Below are 12,929 nucleotides of genomic sequence, written 5' to 3' on the forward strand. Positions count from 1 at the left end.
CTTTATTGAAATGGAAGTTATGCATATGATTCTGATAGCCTCTCTGGTGTCTTAAAGCAAAGATTTTGTCCAGCAGTAGCTGACTGGAGAAACAATAATCTTATGGTATGTGCCTGGCCAACCTGCATGGCTGGGATGCCCTACAGGTGTCTTGCTTAGAGCTGGATGGGTACACACTGCTCTCCTCACATAGGCAGAGGTGAAGGGAGATACCCATTCATTCCCCTAGGCAGGGGTCCCAGATGCTGCAATCTGTCTGAGGCAGGGTAGGAACTGACCCCAGAGCAGAGTCCCTGGTAGGGCTGGCCCCACATACCAATCAAGGGCCCTGTAAGACATGCAGGTTTCTGATGGTCATAGTCATCATCCCTGGTGGTCAAGAGGTTTGGGTACAAAGCCAGGTCTTCCTGCATTTGGTAAGCAAGAGTCTTGAGGCCTCAGTTCTCATGAACAAATGGAGGTAATAATTGTCCCTGAGCCACAGGGTGGTTGTGGGGACTAAATGAGATATATATAAAATGCTTTAATGTTCACAGGATATTTAATAAGTGCCAGTCACATTCCTCCTCCTTTGTTTTCTTTTTAACATGTGAGGGCTTGAGTGCTGACTATCCAGACTCTGTTTGCCCCCTCCACCTGCCTGCAGTGGAAGCACCATAAAACCCCAGGGCACTTGGAAAATGGTTTGTAGAACCATGGCTCTGCCTAACTTCCCAGTTGATGGAAGTGGAAGCTGGGGCTCAAACGGTGAAGTGATTGTTCTTCCAGCACATCCGAGGGTCCCCTGGCTAGGTAATGTTGGACTCATGCTTGACACACCCCTCACTGGGCTGGGACTGGCATTGAGACAGCACCTAAAATCTCCTTTGGGCTAAAGAGTTGGCCTTTGATAATGTGTACATTAAGCTGCCTTTTTAATTTATATATAATTTATCCTTTTATTCAATAAATATATATTGGCTAGCTCCTATGTGCTAGGAACTTTTCTGGGTGCTTGGGGACAAAGTGGGAGATAAATGGATAATAATCCCTGTCATGAAGGGTTTCATTCCAGTGAGAAAAGGGAAGTCTGTAGACAAGACAAATTAGTAAAATGTACAGGATATTAGGTGTTGAGAATAAATAAGGAAGGGGGTAGGAAGTGATGATGGAGGAGGGAGAGTTGAAGGAGGGAACAGTGAAGTCATCTAGAGGAAGAGCTTTCCAGGCAAAGCAACAAAAAATGCAGATAGATACCTACATGGCTTCAAGTGTTAATTAATGGCTCTGGTCACATTATTGTAGTGGTTGTGGGTATGAGCAGATAAGCAGCTGAGTGTTCAGGGAAGAAGACAGTGGCTCTCCATAGAAGGAGGGGTTCTGGGAGGCTGGTAAAATGAGGATGAAAGAGAAAGATAGGATGGATGAAGGTCCTGCCCTTGGACACTCTGTGGGTGGTAGAAAGCAGCAGCTTTGCCCAGGAGGTGATTGCAACAGTGTCTAGCCTTCCCAGTAGAATGGGTGCAAAGAAGCACAAGGTAACGGCTGCAGATATGCAGGTTGCCACCTAGAACCCCTCCCCTGACCACCGCAGTGCTCACAGCCTGACTGTTAATGCACCGTTAGGTAGGGACCACCTCTGGACCCTGAAGTCTACCTCTGCCAGGTAACAGAATCGGGAAGCCCCTGTCTCCATGTACCTTGGCTACACTGTTCAGGATCAGCTGTATCTCTTATAAAGCAGACATTTGGTTTCTGATGACTTGGAAAGGCTGGTATGTCTCAATTGGCATTTGATCTCAATTGGCTTTGAAATTGGTAATTAGCATGTCTCTATTGGGTTCTGAACTTGAGTATGAAACAGAGGGACATGATCTACAGATCCCCCTCAAAAGAACCCATGAGAGCTATGGCTTCTTGTCCAGCTTTTCTTGTGGCTAATGGCATGTGGTACTGGCCTGGCTGGCTTCTGAGACAGCCAGCCTGTGACTGGAGAACAGAGCAGAGCAGATGATGCCAGTCCAGCAGCTGCGACCTTCGTTTCCACTGGCAATGTGCACAGAGACAGAAACTAGCAGCAGTATGTCCAGCTCTGCCAAGGCCAAGGCTCCTGGGACCACCATCTGAAGACCAGGCTCTGCCCCTCCAGCAGCCACAGGAACCTCTGTTCCACAGGCCTGCAGGGAGAGCAGGGACTTACCAAATGGATGATTTTTCCCATTCAAGGTGGATGGAGCAGCACCCAGCAAGCTGGTAGATGGTGCACAAGACCTAAGTCACCAGTGGCATCCTTGCCTCACCCAGCTCACCTGCGATTATACTGTAACAACAGGGACAGAGTTTCATCAAAAGCAACCAAAATTTTGATGTAAATGTCATTTTGGAGAACTGATTAATATGTCAAAATATTCAGCTCCCAAGGTATGATAAAAATAACCTGAGTTCTAATTTTATGATTTAACATTCGAATGACTGATCTAAATTCCTTTTCATAAAATCCAATTTAAACCTGTCCCCTTTAACCAGGGGTTTTGGATGGCTTATTTGCTAAGCCCTGAATTTGCATGGGCCAGAATTCATGGTGGAAAGCCACATGTTTTGGAAGACTGGGGGCTCATGGGTTATCCTCCTAGTGGCACTTGCATCTGTACAGCACCTGTTGTTTTTATAACATCAAAGAAAGCAGGAGGCCAGGGACATGTTTGCTGGTCAGTCACAGCCCCTGCTGTATGCTTTAAGGGAAGTGCACTTTCCACACCCAGGGAGAAGTGCTTAGTTAGGTATCCTATTGCTCATTTCCTCTGTCCCATGATGGTGAACTTCAGTGTGAATTCATCCTCCCACTTCTGATATTGCTTCTACTCAGCTCTCGATGGAATTTAGCCTAGCCTGGGCTCCCCAGAAAACAGAGCCTGAGATATACAGAGTATGTGCTCACCTTTTATTGTGAGTGCAATCCTAAGGAAGTGAGGGAATTGGGGGGTGGTGAGGCAGGAAAGGTGGGGGTGTGAATAGGAGGTATGCCAGCTGATTTCTGGGTGCACCTGGCATGTTCAGAGAGGCCTTAAGAAGTCTCTGTGCCTCTGCACTGTTGACTCTGGAGAGGGACAGTACAGGAATGTACCTGTACCTCCCATCATCCATCGGTCAAAGTCCCCTGCCCAGCCCTGACCCTCCTATGCATTGTCATTCCAAACTTTCAAAGAGCCATGTATGAATCAGATGGCCTAATGCTTCATCAACAGCTGGGAAATCCTGGGGTGAGTGTGGAGGGGCAAGGTGTGGGTGGAGGTGCAATGCTGCCCTTTTGTGTTCCCAGGCAAGGAAGGGACAGTAGCTATTGCTGCAGCCTGCAGCAGCTATGGCAGCAGGGACCCAGCTCTAGACCCAAAGGTTCCACAGGCTGGGGCCAGTTCCTGAGACTGGGTCTGGAGGGGGGTGGCCTGGTTCAGTGTTGTTTTGACACAAGGCTTTGTAAAGACAACACTGAAGACTAGTTGGGAAGTACTCAACCCACACAATGGAACAAACTACTAAAAATCAATCATTAATGGACATGGCAAAAAAAAGCATTATGCAGATCTAGGTAATATGGTTCTAGTGTGAACTTGACCAATCCCTGAACATGGAGATACTGGAACTGTGAGTGTGGGGCAGGTAAGGGAAGTGTCTTCACTGTGGCCCTTTTATTTTTATTTTTTTCATTTTCCTCCAACTTATTAAATAATAATTGAAAAATATAATTGTATATATTTGAAGTGTTCACTGTGGTCCTTTCATGGCTCTGTTTCCAGGAAGTCCATGGGCTGCAACACCTCACAGGGTCTATTTCTACTGCATTTGAGATGAGTGATGAGTTCTGGGAATGAGAATACACAATCTACACATGCACACACACTCACACATTCTCACTTATACTCACACACACTCATACACACTCACACAGGAGTGTTAGTTGAATTCCTTATTTAATTAGCCAAGGAACAACATTTCATCAGAGGTAAAGCAGCCATGGGATAGAGGGTGCAGTGCCATGTGTCTCCATGTAACTTTCCTTGGACCTGGCATCCCCAGAGGGCACATAGCTGCAGGTGATTCTCCAGTCCTAATAAGGTCTTGCCAGATCTGGACAGACCAATTCTTTTTTCTTTTGTATATTTTAATCTTGACATAATTTCAAGTTTGCAGAAAAGTTGCAGGTTTAGGATAATGAACTCATATAAAACCCTTTACCCTCATTCACCAATTCTTGATATTTACCACAGCATTTTCTGTGTGCATATTAATGTTATTTTTTTCTGGTCCATTTGAGAGAAAGTTGGAATCATTGTGCCGTCTACCCCTAAATATTTCTGTACATGTTCCCAAGAGCAAGAACATACACATTCTTACTCACAGTATAATTACCAAAAATCGGTAATTAAAAAAATTTTATTGAAGTATAATTAATATACAGTGTTTTATTAGTCTCAGGTATACAATATAGTCATTCAACAATTCTATATATTACTCAGTGCTCATTAAGATAAGTGTACTCTTAATTCCCTTTATTTTAGCTCACCTCGCCGGGTGTTGTGCACTAACATGGACCAGGAAGAGGAGCTGCTGAGGATTGCCAGAAAGCTGGAGAAGATGGTGGCCAGGAAGAATATGGAAGGGACCCTTGACTTCTGAAGAAGCTGAACAGCTCTCAGATGTCCATGCAGCTACTCCAGACAACCAGGATTGGAGTCGCCATTAGTGGGGTCCACAAGTGCTGCTCAGACAAAAAGGTGTCCTTGGCCAAAGTCCTCATCAAAAACTGGAAGTAGTTGCTGAACTCACCTGGACCCCCCAAAAGAGAAAAAGGAGAGGAAAGGAAAGGAAAAAGGGCTTGACTGTTCTAACTGGAAGCCAGAGACAGGCCTTACTCCACCAAGGAAAAATTAAGGGGAAGAGTCCAAAGACAGGAGAGACTCTGTGGACTTCAAGTCTTCAGCCACCTTCTTTCCAGAAAGGCCATTGATGGAAAGATCAAACAGCAGAAAATCAAAAGCAGAGACTCCCAAAACACCCAGCAGCCCCTCAACCCCCACCTTTGCCCCCTCCATCTTCCTCCTAGTGCCCTGCTATCTTACAGGGCACTCTGTGTGGGACAAGTGTGTGGAGATGCTCTCAGCAGCCTCGAAGGCCGTTGATGATTACAAAGACTATAGATTCAACTGTGACAAGGTGGCTTCAGAAATAGAAGATCATATCTACCAGGAGCTCAAGGGCATGGACATGAAGTACTAGAACTGGGTACACAGCTGAATCAGCAACCTCAAGGACCTAAGAACCCCAGCCTGAGGAGGAATGTGCTCAGTGGGGCCATCTCTGCTGGGCTCATTGCCAAGATGATGGCAGAAGAAATGGCCAGTGATGAGCTGAGGGAATTGAGGAATGCCATGACCCAGGAGGTTACCTGTGAGCACCAGATAACACCACCACTGACTTCTTCCAGTGCAAGAAATGCACGAAAACTGTACCTATAACCAGAGGCAGTCATGCAGTGCTGATGAGCCCATGACTACCTTTGTCTTATGCAATGAATGTGGCAATTGCTGGAAGTTCTGTTGATAGAAATGCCAGCCAGGATTTCAGTGAACAAAGTGAGGAAGAACAAAGAGAAAACATTAAGGCATTGTAGCTGGAAGAAAAATAAAAATGAAGAAAGAAATTCCCTGTATTTTACCCATCCTCCCACCCACCTCCCTTTTGGCAGCTACCAATCTGTTCTCTGTATCTAAGAGTCTGTTTTATTATTCATCTCTTTTTTTGTTTGTTTTGTTTCTTAAATTCCACATATGAGTGAAATCATGTGCTATTTGTCTTTCTCTGACTGACTTATTTCACTTAGCATTAGAGCCTGTAGGTCCCTCCATGTTGTTGCAAATGACAAGAGCTCATCCTTTTTATGGCTGAATAATATTCCATAGTATTTATATGTACCACATCTTCTTTATCCATTCATTTGTCAGTGGACACATGGGTCACTTACATATCTTGGCTATTGTAACGATGCTACAATAAACATAGCAGTGCATATATCTTTTGGAATTAAAATTTTGGTTTCTTTGAGAAAATGCCCAGTAGTATGGCAATTCTAATTTTAACTTATAATTTTTTGAGGAACCTCCATACTGTTTTCATCACTGGTCACACCAGTGTGCACTCCCACCAACAGTGTAAGAGGATTCCCCTTTCTCCACATCCTTGCCAACACTTGATATTTTTTTGTCTTTTTGATAATAGTCATTCTGACAGGTGTGAGGTGATGTCTCATTATCATTTTCATTTGCATTTTCCTGATGATGAGTGATGTTGAGCATCTTTTCATGTGTCTGCTGACCATCTGTATGTCTTCTTTGGAAAAATGGGAAAAATGTCTATTCAGATCCTCTGTCCTTTTTTTTTTCTTCTGCCCATTTTTAATAGGATTATTTGTGGGTTTTTTTGGTGTGAGTTGTATAAGTTTTTAAATAATTTTTGGATATTAACCTCTTATATTGAATGTATTATTTGCAAATATCTTCTCCCATTCAGTAGGTTGCCTTTTCTTGTTTTATTGATGGTTCCCTTCTCTGTGCAAAAGCTTTTTATTTTGGTGTAGTACCCATAGTTCAATTTCACTTTTGTTTCCCTTGCCTGAGGAGATATACCTAAAAAAATGTTTCTCCTGCCAATGTCAAAGAAATTACTGCCTATGTTTTCTTGTAGGAATTTTATGGTTTCCTGTCTCACATTTAGGTTTTTAATCAATTTTGGGTTTATTTTTGTGTCTGGTGTAAGAAAGTAGTCCAGTTTCATTCTTTTATATGTAACTGTCCAGTTTTTCCAGCGACATCTGTTGAGGATACATTTTTCCCCTTGTATATTCTTGCCTCCTTTGCCATAGATTAATTGACCATATATGCATGGGTTTACCGGCACAAAATAGACACATAGATCAATGGAAAAATTAGAAAATTTAATACTGTTATCTAGTAAATGTCAATGTCTTGGACAATGCTCATTGTCAGCCTTTCTTCTCCATCTAGATCCAAGCATGAGGGCCGTGTTGTGTTCACTTGTCATATTGCTATCTCCTTTCCTCTAGAGCTGTTTCTCAAGTCTTTGTCTTTCATCACCTTGACATTTCTGGGGAGAACAGGATAGTTATTTGAACAATGTTCCATATGTTTAGATCACTTACAAGTCAGGGACACCCTGGAAGCCCAGCAAATCAGGAGGGACAGCCCGATGGGTGCAGAGCCCACCAGGAGACTCCATGCTAACAAGCTATGCATGTAAGAGTTAGGGATTGTTTACCAATTGCTCACCCTCACAGTTCTAGAACCACAGTCAATATCTGGAAGGTTGTATCCAGTGGGAGGTGGGACTGGGGAGAAAGCACAGCCAGGACACAGGAGCCCAGATGATTGTCTCTGCCTCCTGCCTTCTGGCCCTGCACAAAGTCCCTCCCTTCACATTCTTCTTGACTCAGACTCCATTCCTCTTCTTCTAAGCAATTTGTAAGCAGACTTTGCTCCAATGGCTGTCGTGAAAATCTGTTCCCCTGTAGCACCATGGCTGCTCACCTGGGACTGGTCGCTGCACTGGGTCAGTTCTGACAAACCAAGAATCCTCTTTCCACCACTGTTCCTGGTTCAGACTGCAAAATGCTGAGACTTCTGCAGCAATCTGCAGAGTTCTAGATATTCCCATTCCCATTTGCCACTGTGGGGTGCTGTGCAAATGCAGACACCTGTGGAGGCAAAGCTACCCTCCATGAGCTCTATGAAATCACTTTCTCTTAGAAGGAGAAGACCTTCCCTGGTCTGGACATGTTGTCAAAATCTCTCCCTACTTTATATTTGGATGCCTTTCATTTGATGTGCACTTTGGTCATATCATGTCCTCTCCCCAATGTCAGGGACACAAGAGGATTAAGACCAGGGTACTGCTACCTCAGCAGGTTTCCTGCTTGACCTCTTAATGCCCATTTGTGTTTCTGCCTTTCTTCCCCAAATCTTGATTTTCTATATTTTAGCTCTGCTTTACTGACTATCTCATTGATACCACATTAGTTTTAAGTGACCTCAGTCTTTTGGGAAGGATGATGAAGGATATAATGTTTTCTACTAGTTACGTGCATGGATTTCCACAGTTCCCCAGGAGGCAGACATTCTCATTCTTATTCTCTGGAGAGAAAACAGGTGAGAAAAGAGGCCAGTTCTCACAGGGTAGGTTGAAGGGAGAACCAGTCTTACCCAAAAGTAGAGTCTTTTCCTCCTCATGTAAGGTGCTATTAAGAATAAAGTTAACAGTCTAAGGAAGCAAATGGTAAATGACCCATAAAGGTTTGATGGCCAGTGTGCTAACTGATCACCTCTTTGCAGGCTTCCCACTTAGGTCGTTGCATCTCAGGGAATCAGTTAGCACTCCTGTTTATTCCTCTGTAGACCATGAGCTTTCTGTCATGCTCACCACAGTATCCCCAACACATTACAGTCCAGGGCTATCAAGTGATGTTGAGCAAATGTCTGTGATCAGCATTTGTGCTCACTTGCCTTGAACTCTTAGCCAAAGATTCTCCATGATGTAAACTTATCTATACTGGGGACACAACCCAAGCCAGGTAGAGTGGCTCTCTGGGGTCAAATACTTTTCTCTGAAACCATGCACTTCACTGTCTGCATTCTGTTGTAACAACCGAGAAGCATTTTCACATTGAAGCCCCAAGTACTTCATGCATGAATTATGTGAAGGTTCCCACTTGGTGATGTCTCCTTATGGCTGGGTTCATTTCAGAGCATCATTCAAACTTCCGGTGGTTTTGGAACAGGAAGGGACCTGGAAAATCACTGCATCCTGGATGGAAAATATCTCTTAGGTTTTCTGTGGTGGCCTGGAATGCTAGGTTGTGTTGTTTGGGGCGGTTGGTGCAATCAATGAGTGTTGTGATTGATTAGTGATGTCTGCCCTGAGCAGGAGGTTGGTGGGGTGAAAAGATGGGTGTAACATAAATGGTAGCTCTAACCTGATCACAAACACTTCATAGTAAAAATTAGGGAATTCTCACCTGGAGAGATGCCTTTCTTCCTTTCAGAAATATTCAACAGATATCTATTGAATGCTAAAGAGACAGCACTGAACAAAGCAAAGTCCCTCTCGTCATGATGCTTGCATTGTAGTGGGGTGCCCAGTGGTGGTCAACTTCAGATCTATCCAGGGTTTGTTCCCATGTAGGTGTCTGGGCCACACTGCCCAGACATTCTGACTGAGCTTGTCTTGGACATGTCCCACCACCTTCATCTTTGCAGTAACCTCAAGTGCTCCTCAAAGAGTCTGAGAGGGGCAGCCAGGGGGGCCGCACTGGGAGAGGAAGTCTGAGGGTTGAATGAGGCTGCAGTTGTGGAGGCCTTTGAATTCCAGGATAAAAGCACTGATCTTGCCCTTTGGACCCAGGCTAGCAGACACCCTCATGCAGGTACCTCATCCAACTCACAGCCTGAGGATTGCAACTTTATCACTCTATTTCCTCTTGCCACACAGCCTGCCTCAGAACCCTTCCCAATGTTGCTCCAGGCAGCTGCTTCCAGTTGGCTGGTGTTGGTGTGGGAATGTCATCATGTGCCTGCCCTACTGTCACTCGGGGGAGCCCTTGCTGGTTTCTCTGCTGAGAAAAAAAAAAAAATAGAAAAGCATCCAGGAGCCAGAAATAGAAATTGAAGCCATTAAGCAAATGTCCAATTATTTTTCTTGATGGTGCCTAAACGTGCTGTTTGCCTGCTTATCTGTTGCCTTTCTAAGTAGCAGGCTGCTTGCCTTTGGAGGTTCACTGTATGAGGATGGCCAGTACAGAGTACATGAGGGCTTTATTTTGCTGTCATGAGTCTTTAATTTTTAGTATGTTAATATGAATAAAAGGGCACTTGCTTCCATGTACAGCCAAAGCCATTTTATCAGGCATCTTTCCTTTCCAGGACAGGAAAATCCCTGTGTTTCATTGCATCCCAACCCCTCCAGCCTGAATGTCATTGTGACATGATCTGGTAGCAGAGCTGGATAGAATTCTGCCTGAAATGCCCAGAATCCTCCCAGTGACCTGTCCACTCCAGCTGTGACAGCTACTTCTCTCCTTTAGATACAGTCATTAAATTGCCATTTTGCAGTGAGGACAGTCTCTTTTAGGAAGATTAGCAGCAGAAAGTAGGCAGCATTCTCCTCACTACATTTGCGAGATGAGGGATGATGGGGCAGCGTGGGCAGGTGCAGGCAAGAGGGAACAGCCACGCAGCGACTCAGGGATATCAGTGTGCTTCATTAAAGGACAACGACATTCAGGCCCAGGCCTGTGGCTTGCCTTGCAGTGTCAATGACTTGGGTTTCAGCGCCCTTATTGTCAGGGTCATCCATGCTGGCTGTGCTATGTCCTCACCTGCTCAGCACACAGCCAGGCCTGCTTTGGCCATCATAGGACTGTGGCCACTGCCATTAACAACAGTCATTTGGCAGCACCAACCACCTTGAAGAATGTGGATCTTCTTCTGTGCTCCTCATGCAAACATTGGCACATGTCTTACAGAGGGCTTTTATGTTGTTTCCAGACAGTTCACAGGCCTGTCTGAAAGATAATATTTGGATCTCAAAATATTGGGTTAAAATTTCTGGGACAGCAGAAGGGAATATTTGACATGCTGCATGTTTTTAAAAGTCTGAGCTGATTGCTGCTCTAGATGCATGATCCCTGTCATCTTAGTTGCTACAAATAATTGGTCAAGTGAATAGCCAACCCTTATGAGCCACACATGGGCCATCTTGGGTCACATAACTGGCTGAGGTGACCTTATCTGACTTCACCAGGCAGCTCTGTGAGGTAGGCATGTTACTCCCTCTGCATGGATGATGAGGCCGAGGCTCAGAGATGTCAAGCCACCATTCAAGTTCAACCAGATGGAAGAGGACAACCTGGAATTTAAACCAGGTTTCTGGGGGTGCCCAGCGGGCTCAGTTGGTGGAGCATACAACTCTTGATCTCAGGTTTGTGAGTTCAAGTCCCACACTGGGTGTGGAGCCTACTTAAAAAAATTTTAAAGCAAGTATCTGGCTCTTATTCCTGACTCTTATTCACTTCATTGTATGCCTCCCCTTCCCTTGCAAGAGCTAACCGCCTACTAATTTCTTTATCTCTGGTTTCCCCTTTGTTCTTTCAGTTCTAGAACAAACAGAGCTTTGTTTTGTTTTGCTTTTGTAAATAATTTAATTGAAAAATAACCACTGGGTGCCAGAGCCAGCTTGTATCAGCTCCTGAGGCTTGATTGTTAAATTTTCAGGAATCTTGGGACTGGTTGCTAACATAGCCATTATTAAAAACTAAATTATATAAAAATTTTTTTGTTATGTTATGTTAGTCACCATAAATGCATCATTAGTTTTTGATGTGGTGATCCATGATCCATTGTTTTCATATAACACCCAGTGCTCCATGCAGTACATACCCTCTTTAATACCCATCACTGGGCTAACCAGCCCCCTCCTCCCCCGTCCCCTCTAAAACCCTGTTTGCTTCTCAGAGTCCATAGTCTGTCATGGTTCATCTCTCCCTCTTATTACCCCCCCTTCATTTTTCCCTTCCTTCTCCTAATGTCCTCCATGCTATTCCTTATGTTCCACAAATAAGTGAAACCATATGATAATTGACTTTCTCTGCTTGATTTATTTCACTTAGCATAATCTCCTCCAGTCCCATCCATGTTGATGCAAATGGTGGGTATTCATCCTTTCTGATGGCTGACTAATATTCCATTGTATATATGGACCACATCTTCTTTGTCCATTCATCTGTTGAAGGGCATCTCGGCTCTTTCCACAGTGTGGCTATTGCGGACATTGCTGCTATGAACATTGGGGTGCATATGGCCCTTCTTTTCACTACATCTGTGTCTTCAGGGTAAATACCCAGGAGTGCAATTGCTGGGTCATAGGATAGCTCTATTTTTAATTTTTTGAGGTACTTCCACACTGTTTTCCAAAGTGGCTGTACCAACTTGCATTCCCACCAACAGTGTAAGAGGGTTCCCCTTTCTCCACAACCTCTCCAACATTTGTTGTTTCTTTCCCTGTCCATTTTTGCCATTCTAACTGGTGTAAGGTGGTATCTCAATGTGGTTTTGATTTGAATTTCCCTGATGGCTAATGATGAACATTTTTTTCATGTGTCTGTTAGCCATTTGTATGTCTTCTTCACAGAAGTGTCTGTTCATGTCTTCTGCCCATTTTTTGACTTAATTATTTGTTTTTTGGGTGTTGAGTTTGAGAAGTTCTTTATAGATCTTGGATATCAGTCCTTTGTCTGTAGTGTCATTTGCAAATATCTTCTCCCATTCTGTGGGTTGCTTCTTTGTTTTGTTGACTGTTTCCTTTGCTGTGCAGAAGTTTTTATCTTGATGAAGTTCCAAAAGTTCATTTTTGCTTTTGTTTCACTAGCAAAGAGGTTACTGCCTATGTTCTCCTCTAGGATTTTGATGGATTCCTGTCTCACATTGAGGTTTTTCATCCATTTTGAGTTTATCTTTGTGTATGGTGTTAGAGAATGGTCGAGTTTCATTCTTCTGCATGTGGCTGTCCAGTTTTCCCAGCACCATTTATTGAAAAGACTGTCTTTTTTCCATTGCATATTTTTTTCCTGCTTTGTCAAAGATTATTTGACCATAGAGTTGAGGGTCCATATCTGGGCTTATAAATATCTATGTCCCCAACATGGGAGCGGCCATCTACATAAGCCAACTGTTAACCAAAATAAAGAGTCATATTGATAACAATACGTTAATTGTAGGAGACCTCAATACTCCACTCTCAGCAATGGACAGATCATCTAAGCAGAAAATCAACAAAGAAACAAGACTTTGAATGACACACTGGACCAGATGGACCTCATAGATATATAC

At 43.9% G+C, this 12,929-nt stretch overlaps 1 pseudogene; it reads left to right on the forward strand.

The window, feature by feature from the left end:
* Nucleotides 1–4,563: 4,563 nt before the first annotated feature.
* LOC114224496 (transcription elongation factor A protein 3 pseudogene) lies at nucleotides 4,564–5,577 on the forward strand (annotated as a pseudogene).
* Nucleotides 5,578–12,929: the final 7,352 nt, after the last annotated feature.

Source organism: Eumetopias jubatus, unplaced genomic scaffold (genome assembly GCF_037043125.1).
Source record: "Eumetopias jubatus isolate StellerSeaLion01/CBP00866 unplaced genomic scaffold, mEumJub1_p1.0 scaffold_9, whole genome shotgun sequence".
NCBI lineage: Eukaryota > Metazoa > Chordata > Mammalia > Carnivora > Otariidae > Eumetopias > Eumetopias jubatus.